The sequence below is a fragment of the Dipodomys ordii genome, unplaced genomic scaffold (assembly GCF_000151885.1).
Source record: "Dipodomys ordii isolate 6190 unplaced genomic scaffold, Dord_2.0 Scaffold47, whole genome shotgun sequence".
Classification (NCBI taxonomy): domain Eukaryota; kingdom Metazoa; phylum Chordata; class Mammalia; order Rodentia; family Heteromyidae; genus Dipodomys; species Dipodomys ordii.
Window position 1 is genome coordinate 5,942,983 of NW_012267263.1, and position 11,964 is coordinate 5,954,946.

Below are 11,964 nucleotides of genomic sequence, written 5' to 3' on the forward strand. Positions count from 1 at the left end.
CCAGGGCCTCGGGGAGGCGGCCGGCGCGGGCCAGCGTGTCCCCCAGCCGCAGGCACAGGCCGCGGTCGGGCTTGGGCAAGCCGGCCAGCAAGGAGCGGAAATGCTCGGCTGCCATTTCATATTGCCCGGCGCGGAAGGCCTCATTGCCCTTCTGTAGCCGCCGGACGAACGGCTCTCCGTAGCTGCAGCGGAAACACTGGGGAGATGGAGTCGGAGCCGGAGCCGGAGACGGAGACGGAACCAGAACGTGAGGCGAAGCCGGAATTGGGATCGCGACCGGGATCGGGGCCGGGGCCGGGGCCGGGGCCGGGGCCGAGGCCTGAGCCTGAGCCTGAGCCGGCGGCGGTGGTGGTGGTGGCGGAGGCGGCGGCGGCACCGGTTCGGGGCTCATGATGACGCGGGCCCCGGCGGGGAGCTGGCGAGAGGACACGGTGCTCGGCAGCAGGAGCGCGGCCGCCGCCTTCGCCTCCGGCTGTCGGCGTCTGGGGGCGGCGAGCTCCGGGTCGCGGCGACCACGCGCGGGGGCGAGGCAGGGGCGGGCGTCAGGCCCCGCCCGGTAGGCTGCGCGACGTGGACCGCTGACCGCGCGCAGCTGCGACCGCACCGAGCCGCAGCTGCGCCAGGCGGGGGCGGGGCAGGCGATGCGCGCGCGGCCGGAGCCCCAGCCCACGCGAGGCGCCTTACGTAAGCCAGGTCGCTGTGGAAACGGGGCGATCCCCCCCCCTCCCCGTCCCTTTCCGCTCCCCGCTTCCCTCCCCGCTTCCTCTCCCCTCCCCGCTCCTCCCGCCCTCCCTCCTGGCTCTCCCACCTCGGGCGAGCGCGCGCGCCCGGTGCCTGCGGTGGAGTCGCTGCGCGGGCTTGTCCAGCTGGCTCTGCCCGCTGCTGCCCCGACAACCTGTGGCTCTCCCTAGAAAAACACAAAGAAAGTCACCAAGCACAGCACCCCACCTTGGGTTTGATGCAGGGACTGCCATTTTGATGACATGGGCATCTGAAGTAGGTTTTAAAGCAGGATTCTTTTCTCTCCATGGAACCCTGAGTGTAGACTGACATTTGAAAGCTCAAATTTGATTGCAGAACCTGAGGACATACCAAAGCAGACACTCTGAGATGGAGGGATTTAAGAAGTGGACAGCTGCATTCTTGATTGGGAAATCCTATCACAGGGTACTGCAGACTGTTTGCAGGAAGCAGGGAGATCAAAGCTACGATGGTAACCAGGGAGCCAGGGCTTGCATTAAAATCCTTCTGTGCTCATTAGCGAGGTTTGGGAATTTCTCGTGATAATGACGTAGTCTTCTCTCCCTATTGTACTCATCACCACCACCAGCATTCATTTTACGCTGATAGGGATGCAATAAAATGCACATCCATATTCCAGAATCCGCACTGTTCATTATTTCAAGGATAAACTTCTTTGTTCTAAATCTGTGATGTTTTTCTTCATGTAAGACTGCCCACTAAGGAAAATATAAAATACATTGATCCAACCTGGATTCGGAAAAGGGGAAAGGCCTAGTTTAAGCAAAGAGATATTAGATTTAGATCGATTTAGAACAATTCCCAAGAGGGGAAAAAATAGATGTGGCCAGCCTTCTAGTCTGATAAGAAAATATGTAGCAAACCTCTCCAAAGATGAGACCTACCTCCTTTGGACAGTAATGGTTATAGACCAAAATGGGTCTGTTTCTCGTAGTTGAATTATTCTAATTCTCCTTTTAACTCTGAATTTTGATGTTTCTTTGTAACAATTCACTTGTGTTTAAAAATGGTTTGTTGGCAGATTCACAGGAAAACTAGATGCCATAAAAAACTATACGTTAAAAATAATGAAACCTAAGACCCTATTGTTCTTATTTTAGACAAATCTATAGCAAGACAAAAGAAAGCAGATCGCTGGGAGGGTGCTCTCTGAGAAAAAGCAACATTTTAAAGCAAAAGTGCACGCGCGCGTGCACACACACACACACATACATTGTGAGATTTGCAACATGTATCCAAATAAACTATCACAGAAATAGCAAGGCCCATAGAGGACATTACATTAAGATTCTTTTTTAAAGAATTATATTTAAATAGTTGCGCATGAGGGGCACTGGTGGCTAGAATCCTAGCTACTCAGGAGGCTGAGATGTGAAACCAATAAAGCGCCAGCCTTGAGCTGAAGAGCTGAGGGACAGCGCCCAGGCCCAGAGTTCAAGCCCCACAACCAATCAAAAAAAAAAAAGTTCTGCAAAGGAGTGGCCATTTAACAAATCAGTTTATGAACATAATGCACTTTGATCAGTGTCACCCCTTTAAACATTCTTGCTCCCCTTCAATCCACCCCTTCTTTTACTTTTCTTAATTTTGTAGTATATTCAATGAAGTTTTTACTGTGTTTTTCCATCTTCTCCCCTTCATTCATCTATCCCTTTCCTCTTGACCCCACACCCACTTTGCAAGTCCACCTTTCCTGGTGCTTATTTTGTTGGACTTTGACTTTGTCCTTCTAAGTAATTAAATTATTCAACTTTTCCCTAGAGTCTACCATACTTGAGTTAATACATTTGTAACCACTTGCATATCACCAAGTGTTTATGAGCAATTCTAGCTACCACTAATGAGGAGAAATATGCAGGCTTTGTTTCTCTGGGTCTGACTTAATATAATTTTTCCGAGATTTTCCATTTCCTTATGCACGAATGGTACAATATCATTCTTTTTAATGGATGAGTGAAATCTGTTGTGCACATAGGACACATTTTCTTGATCCATTAGTTTATTCAGGTCCTTGTGAGCTGATTCCATATCTTGGCCATAGTAAATATTGTTGCAATGAACATGGTTGTGCTGGTAGCTTTACTGTAACCCTGTTTGTGATTTATTGGATAAATGCCCAGGAGTGGAATTGCTGGGTCACGGGGAATTTCTATGTTTAGCTTTTCAAGGAACCTCCATACTATTTTCCAGAGTGAGTAAATAAGCTTACATTCCATCAACAGTGTATTAGAGTTCCCTTTGGTGTCATCCTCGCCAGCATTTAATGCTTTTCTTGATAGTGGCCATGCTAACAGGGGTGAGGTAGAAACTCAGTGTTGCTTTGATTTGCATTTCCTTTATGACCAGAGGTGCTGAGTATTTTTTTATGATATGCATTATATAAAAACTGAACTGCTTAACTTGAGGATAGGGATGGGAGAGGGAATACAGGGAAGAGCAATAAAAAGGGTAAGTAACATTGACCAAGAAGCATTGTTACTCATAGCCTGACATGACATTGTAACCCCTTTGTACAATGGTTTAATAATAAAATAAAAATATGAATACATTCCTAAACCAAGTAACAATTAGTGAATTATGAACTCACTGGATATTTAATATCAAGTGGATGGTTAATTTTTTTAAGTGTAATCAAAATGTGGCAGTTTGTTTTTCAAAGAACTCCTTAATTAACAGATGAATAATAGGATGCCTGCCTGCTGAACTCTGTATGGAAGATGAAAAGAGGGAAATGGATACCTGGACCTTTATTCTTTCCATTCCTTCTTTTCTCCTATATGGTTAACATTTTCCATAATAGAAGGCTTTTAAAAAATGAACAGAAAGTATCCTCTTTTTTGTGTTAATGATCCTGGGACTTGAACTCAGGGCCTGAGCACTGAATCTGAGTACTTTTGCTATCACTTGAGCCACAACTCCACTTTCAGCTTTTTGGTGGTTAATTGGAGATGAGTCTCATGGAGCTGAGCGCTGGTGGCTCACGCCTGTAATCCTGGCTATTCAGGAAGCTGAGATCTGAGGATCGAGGTTCAAAGCCAGCCCAGGCAGGAAAGACCATGAGACTCCTATCTCCAATAAACCACTAGAAAACCGGAAGTGGCGCTGTAGCTCAAGTGGTAGAGCGCTTGCCTTGAGCTGAAGAGCTGAGGAACAGCGCCCAGGCCCAGAGTTCAAGCCCCATGACTGGCCAAAAAAAAAAAAAAAAAGAAGTCATGGACTTTCCTGCCTGGATTGCCTTCATACCTCAATCCTCGGTCTCAGTCTCCTACATAGCTACGTTGTCTTTATTTTTGAAAATTGTTTCTGATAAGCATAGATTTCCATATTGGAAATCATTTTCTTTTAGCACATTAAAGACATTATTACATTGTTCTAGCATGTACAATTTCTGACAAGGCATCCAAGCTTATTCTTTTCTCTTAACCAAATTTGGATAAATTTGGCCATTATTCCCTCACATTTTTCTTTCTGTGCCCCCTTTTCCTCTGGTATTCCAGTTACATGCTTTGTAAGCTTTTTGGTATTATCCTGCAGGTCACTGCCACTCACCTTGTTTATTTTCAGTCTTTCATTTTTGTTTGTTCTGTGCCAGTACTGGGGCTTGAACTCAAGACTCTCATACTCTCACTTGGCTTTTTTATTCAAAGCTGGCGCTTTACCACTTAAACTATACCTCCACGTCCATAATTTTGCTGGTTAATTGGAGTCTTACAGACTTTCCTGCCCAGGCTGGCTTCAAACGAGATCCTCACACCTCAGCCTCTTGAGTACCCAGGATTACAGGTATGAGCAACTGATGTCTGGCTGTTTTGTCTTCTGTCTCTGTATGCTTCATTTTACATAGGTTCTATAACCATCTGTTGATATGTCTTTGAGTTTACTAGCCTTTCCTCTGCTCTATCTACTATGTAAATATAACTCCAGATAACTGTGGTTTTTAATCTCTGGAGCCAATTTCTTTTGATTTGTTTATGTATCTGTCACTTTTCATGTAATCACACTTTCTTTTAAACATAATTATCATACGTTTTAATAACCTTTTCTTCCAATTCCATCTTTCCAGTCTAAATTATAGATAGCAATTCTTACTTGGGTGCTCTAAAAAGTGTTGTTTTATTTAGATGAATATATGGAATTTTTTCTTTTTAATAATGCATAGGGTATTGTTCTGCTACTAAACTGTTATTTGAAGTTCCTGTTTTAGGCTTTTTTTTTAAAGTTTTGATGTAAAAGATGTGGAGTTGATTTGATGTTAATGACAGTGTGGTCCTTTCTGTGGTAATAGGGTCTCTATCAATGTCCTTAGTGGGGAAGTTGGTCTCCATTTTGGCTAGTGGTGAACTTGCAATGCTTCACAGAGTGTGTGAGCTCTGAAAACTGTTCAGCACATAGCTATTCTTTTTTCCTATCTCATGGAGGTTCTTCTATCCTTATACATTTTGTAATTCTGGAGAGTCTCAAGGAAACAGCCAGGAAAATTTGTTTTTCTCCTTTTTATTCTGTATATCTCTCCTCTCTTGAACTTTGCCCTTATGATTTTTGGTTGCCTGAACTCTCTGATCTCCAATTATAGACTCACAATTCTAGTCTCTGCAAGAAATCTCCTTATTTATGGTTCAGAATAAGTCTCCAGACAGAAATTTGAAGTGGAAAAGAGTACTAAGGAGATAGACATGCAGAATTTTTTGAGTACATGTAATAATGGTACATATATTATCCCATGTACTCCTATATACATTGTATTGATTACTAAAGTAAAAACAACCCTTCTATTATATGAAAATCAGGTTAAATGTAATATGAATGATACCCGAAGTAAATACATGAAAGAAAACTAGTAAACCAACAAACTTACTCCCTGAAACATATCAGAAGAAAAGAAAATTGTTATTTTTGTTTTTTCCACAGGATCTTTACTCTGCAAAATTAATTTAAAACATTTCCAGCATGGGCACTGGTGCCTCATGACTGTACTCTTAGCTACTCAGAAGGCTTAGATCTTAGGCTTGTAGATTGAAGTCAGCCCAAGCAGGAAAAGTTCGTGAAACTTTAATTTCTAAATAACTACCAAAAAGCCAGAAGTGGAGGTGCGGCTCAAGTAGTAGAGCACTAGCATTGAGTGAAAAAGCTAAGGGACAGTGCCCAGACCCTGAGTTCAAGCACTAGTATTGGTGCATATGCATATTCTCACATTCACATACAGCTTAGTGCCTTGAAATAGAGCAAGAGACAGCCCACAATATGATGGCAAGATGACTGACTTGGAAATTGGAAAGTAGAAAGTATAAATTCTTGATTGGGAGTGTTGCTGTGTGATTGGAAGCATCAATTTCCCCAGCTATACACCAAGCAATTAACAATGTCTTTCCCAATCTCCACAGTCATTTTCAGGATCAAAAGAACTTGCGGGGGCTGGGATGTAGCTCAGTGGCAAAGCACTTTCCTAGCAAGCGCAACGTCCTGGGTTCGATCCCCAGTACCAAAAAAAAAAAAAAAAAAGATAAAAAAGAACTTCGCATGGAAGTGCCACAGAAAAAAAGAATGAATGGCTAGATAGAAGAAGTATCATTATTAGGGTGACCAAAATTTGATCATGTTTGAAAGGCATCAGAAGGGTACATTCCCAATTAGGACTGGTGAGTCAGATCTCAAACCATGAATGTAACAGAGCTAAGCAGGAGCCACCTGATATTCTTTGTCTGGGCAGAGTTGTAGTTGAGTCCCTTGGACCAAACCCTGGAGCTAATTTGCAGGGGCCCCATTTTACATGATCTCAGACCCACTTTAGGCAAGACACTATGGAATGCTGTCACCGCTGTGCTGTGCTTGATCTCACATTGAGAAGTAACTCTTTTGGAGCTCAACAGGATCTGGGAAATATGATCCTTCGTGGTTAGTACTCATGGCCAGTCCCAGCTCTTCCTGGAGCAAGCTGATCTAGCTAGATATCAGATCCTCCCCCACTTTCTGTTCCTTCTATCCCCCCACCCCTCCACAAGAGGTACCATTCATTCACCGGACCTCCTACCCAGCCAGCTGGCTTTCTTCTTAATTATCAATCTAATTAAGAGCACCTGCTGGGCATGTCAGCCCCTCCTTTCCAGACTCCTGTTGTATTCATCATGGTTAATTGCTGTCATAGTCCATTTATTGCTGCTATGACTGAACACTTGGGACTAAGTGGCTTATAAAGAACAGATTTTATTTGGCTCATAGTGTGGGGGGCTGTAAAGTCCCAAAGCAAGGTGATGGAATCTCAGAGGCACTTTGAAGTGTGAGGTAACATGGCAGAAGGGCAAATGAAAAGGGTTAGACAGAAATCAAGAGGAGGAAGGGGGCTAAACTTGCCCTTCTAATTACCCACTCCTGTCATAACTAACTCATTACATAGTTATGAAGATGCCATCTATGGACAGAATTCGAGATAAGGAATTAGGAAACCTAAATATGAATTGTTTCCACCTTAAAACTTAACCTTTTACATCTCAAGCCTTTAAAGTGCTTGAACTCTTTGATAAAGTCTATAATATGTTGTGGGAGTCCTTTGGGATGGCTGGTAAATACCCACTTTGCCTGGCACAGGAATCAATGCACAGAGCATTGTTCATTTCTTAATTCCTCAGCCCAAGATGATGTTGGCTTTGGCAGGGTCTGGATTCAGGTACACCTGAGGATTGGGGCTGAGCTGGGCATGAGGACCCTGCAGGACCAGTCACTTCAGTGGAATTGAACTTTCTCTCGCAGATATAAGCCATTCTTGGGAGTTCGAGTGAGAGACCAGTGGACAAGCCCCATCCTAACCCATGCAAAGGCCAAAAAAGATGCAAGCAAAAGTTGGTCATCTCTCCTAGTTGATTCTGGAATACATGAAACACCCTAAGCCTTCTCTATGTATCTGTACGTTTTGTGAGTGTGTAATTTACAGACATTTCATATCCTGAAGAGATCTACATACCATTCTCATGATGTATTTTACAATTGACCTGCTCCTATAAAACAAAATCAGGGTCTCCTGTTATATATAGCAAGTTCTAGTAACAAGAGAATAGAAGGGAAAAAGAAATTAAAATATAAAATAGATAGAAAAGTTTAATTTGTTATTTTCGGTCTTGACTGAAATAGAAGGGAAGCAGAAAAAAAAGATGGAAGAAAATTGAGAGGAGTTTTGGTTACAAAAAGTGTTTCTCAAGTTGTAGGTTGTATAAACCTACAGGTTGAGCCAAATAGATATTCAACCATATACACATATACCAGAAGAGTAAGAGCCAGGAAGGCCCCGGCCTCATATGAGTGAAGCATTAACATCAAAAGCTTCTATTCAGTGGTCATTGGTAAAAGATGTGCTGGAGAACACAGATGTACAATTAATCATTACTGTGGCTAAGCTAGTGAGAGGCAAAAGCCCCCAAACCCATCGATGTGGTAGAAAAGATAATGAAATGCTTTGAAAACTAATATGATCATCTATCCCCACTTGTCAGTTGGTAATCTCATACCTGTTTATAAGTTTTTATTATAATCTTTAAGTAGTTGTACAAAGCAGTTCAACAAAACAGTTTATGAGTGTAATGCATCTTGATAAATGTAACTCCATTCAGTATTCTAACCCATCCCTCCTAACCCAGGCCTTCCTTTAATTTTCTTAGTTTCTTAATTTTCTTAATTCTTTTTTTTTTTTTTTTGCCGGTCATGGGGCCTGAACTCTGGGCCTGGGCGCTGTCCCTCAGCTTTTCAGCTCAAGGCTAGCACTCTACCACTTGAGCCATAGCTACACTTGCAGCTTTTCCTGCTTATTTGGTGCTGAGGAATCAAACCCAGGGCCTCAACCATCCAAGGCAAGCACTCTACCACTGAGCCTCCTTCCCAGCTCCTTAATTTTCTTAATTCCTTAATTTTCTTAATTTGTTTTTTTCTTTTGTCAGTTCTGGGGCTTGAACTCAGGGCCTGGGTACTGTTCCTGAGCTCATCGCTCAAGGCTAGCATTCTACCACTCTGAGCCACCGTGTTACTTCCACTTTTCTAGTGGTTAGTTGGAGATAAGAGTTTCACTGGGATATTTCAGCCTGGGCTGCCTTTGAACTGCAATCCTCAGATCTCTGCCTCCTGAGTAGCTAGGATTGTAGGTGTAAGCCACCAGTGCCCAGCACTTTTCTTAATTTTGTAGGATATACATTGAATCCTGACTACATCCTCTCCCCTCCCCCACTTCATTCATTATAGTTGTTTATAATTTTAAATTCTTTTTCTCCTCTAAGTCCATCACTTAAAAAAAAAAGTTGTGGGAATAAATTCCCAGAAGAAAAAATAGCAAGTATGGGAGCCAGTGAAGGATAGCACATGGAAAAAGGAGTAAGATAAACTAAGATATAATTGAGAATCTCTTCTATTTGCGATAAGGGGGATCATAATGAACCACAAACACAACACAAGACAGCACCATTGTGCACTTAGATAAAAGGCAAGTATACTTGTTGCTAGGGCTAAGTGCAGGAACAGTGTTTTAGGAAAGTCATTGCCTACTGAGTACTACAAAAAGGTAGTTATTGATGTAGTGATAGCAAATATCATGCTATGCACCCTTCTCACTCAGACAGGTGCACTAAATGTTTTGGAAAACCTCTAAGCATCTACTTATCAACCCCAAAGTGAAGAAGAAAACCAAAACATCTCACCTTCCTTATTAAATGTTACAGATTTATTTATAAGGCATCTTAGTGCAATTTCAACCTTTATTACCTTCTAACACAAAAATTTGAAGGAATATTAGTTTTTGTAGCATAACATCTCAAGACACCTAGGTATACTCCAGGGCAAACACAGGGTGAGGCAATCCTTCCTGGTAGAGACAGGTGATAGAAGAAAGGTGCTCACTTCTTGGCAGAAAGGAAGCCAAGTGAGAGAAAGACCTGTAATAACAAAGCTCTCGTTCATGGACCTAATCCATTGATGAGGACAGTGCCCCCATGATCCACTACTCAATACTGCCGTTAAGACAAAATCTTTGGGGTACCTTTCAGATCTAAATATCATCTATCTGATAGATGCCAAGGTAGCAGCTCAGACAAGGTACTGAGTAGGCTTTGAATTTTCACAACTGTATTTATGTTGTAATTTTATCAAGAAAACCTGTTGATGTCCAAACAAGCAGGACTCTCTAAGCATCAAAGCTGAAACATGGATGAGAATATGAAGGTGGTTGTCATGGCTACCAACACTGAACACTGCCCTTACAGACTGGGCTTCAGCAGATCATTATAAAAATCAGGTGCAGACTTTATAGGATTCACAGAGCATAAAAATAATCTATGGGCCAGGAGCTGGTGGCTCACACCTGTAGTCCTAGCTACTCAGGAGGCTGAGATTTGAGAATCACCTTTCAAAGCCAGCCAGGGCAGGAAAGTTTGTGAGACTCATCTCCAATTAACCATCAGAAAACTAGAAGTGGCACTGTGGCTTAAAGTGGTAGAGCACTAGCCTTGAGCGAAAGAGCTCAGGGACAATGCCCAGGCCCTGAGTTCATACCCCATGACTGACAAAAATAAATAATGTAAAATAATAATCTATGGGAAATATTTCAACCATCTGTAACAAAGATATGCTGTACACTGGGGGTGTGGATTTATCTGTGAAATGACCAGAACTTGAGGCCAGAAATGGGCCTCATTAGTGTTCATGGAATATTGGCTGAGTGGTAATGACACTACTGATTGAACAAAAGTTTGGTGGCCAGACTTTATTTCCTTTCAGAATGTGCTAAACCTGAACATATATAAGACTGCAATGGAAAGTTCTCAACAAATTCTTTCATAATGCCCTTATAAGTCTTCATGAATCATTTATAAATGTGCATCTCAGTTTATAGACATCCTGGATCTTGGTTTTAATTCTCCAGAGTCATCTGGTAAGCAATCAAGCACACTGCAAAGTAGACCTGAACCAATCCTGCCCATATTGATGTTGCATGTACACCCCTTCCTGTTACCAGCACCCAGGTTTCTTCGTCATACTCCTTTCTGCCCTTTACTCCTTGCATTAAACCCAGCATCCAACAAGGTGAACAAACTCACAAGCATGTGATTCCCATGTGTGTGTGTGTGTGTGTGTGTGTGTTTGTGTACGTACGCACGCACATGCGCTTACCAGTTCTGGGGCTCAAACACAGGGCCTGGGTACAGTTCCTTAGCTGTTTTTTTGTTCTTGATGCTAGGTGCACTACCACATCCAGCCTTTTGGTAGTTAATTGGAGTTAACAGTCTCATGGATATTTCTTGACTGGGCTGGCTTCAAACCACCATCCTCAAACCTGAATAGCTAGCAAGGATTACATGTGAGCTTCCGGTGCCCAACTTCCCACATGCAATTTTGAAGCCTTTGACATCTCAAAGCCAGAATCAGCAGGATGTTGTGACTTCCCTACATAGGAAGCAAATACCTCAAATGATCTGTGCTGAAATAGCCAATGTATAGATCACACAGATTTTTCTTTTCTAAAAATTCTTTTGTGCTGGTATTGGGGCTTGAATGTAGGGCTCATGTTATTGCTTGGCTTTTTGGCTAATGAGCTTCCAGATGTACATTAAACCATCACCCTTACCATCAACAAACTCTTGCAGGCTTTAACAGTCTTTTGCTAAGAATTACCTTTTAAGAATGGAAGCTTTGCATTGTTTTTATAGCTTATGATTTTTTTTAAAGACAACAAAGCCAAAATCTCCATTTTAATAGCCCAGAGTCTCAGCAATCTCTCTGTAGACTTGGGTTTGTTTTCCTATTTTCTATCTGCTCTTCAGCAGAGAAAATGTGCCCCCATAATCCTGAAGCTAACCTCTGCACAGTGGTGTTTTGTAACTGTCATCATTATAAGCTTTTTTATTTTACTTTTGCTTTCCTGGGGATGGAATCCAAGGTTCTGCACATTCTAAACAAGTACTCTACTACTGGTCTACATCCCCACTTCTTGTTTTTTTTTCCATATTTTTTTATTGTCAAAATACTGTACAGAGGGGTTACAGTTACATGAGTAGGGTAATGAGTACATTTCCTATCAAGCATTGTTACCTCGTGTTTCCCCTACCATCCCTTCCCTCCCCACTTCCCCAACTCTTCCCTCCCCCTCTCCCTACCAGTTCTTGTATTTTGATATAGGGTCTCCCTATGTAGTTCACGCTGGCTTTGAATTCATGACTCCTGCCACCACCTCTG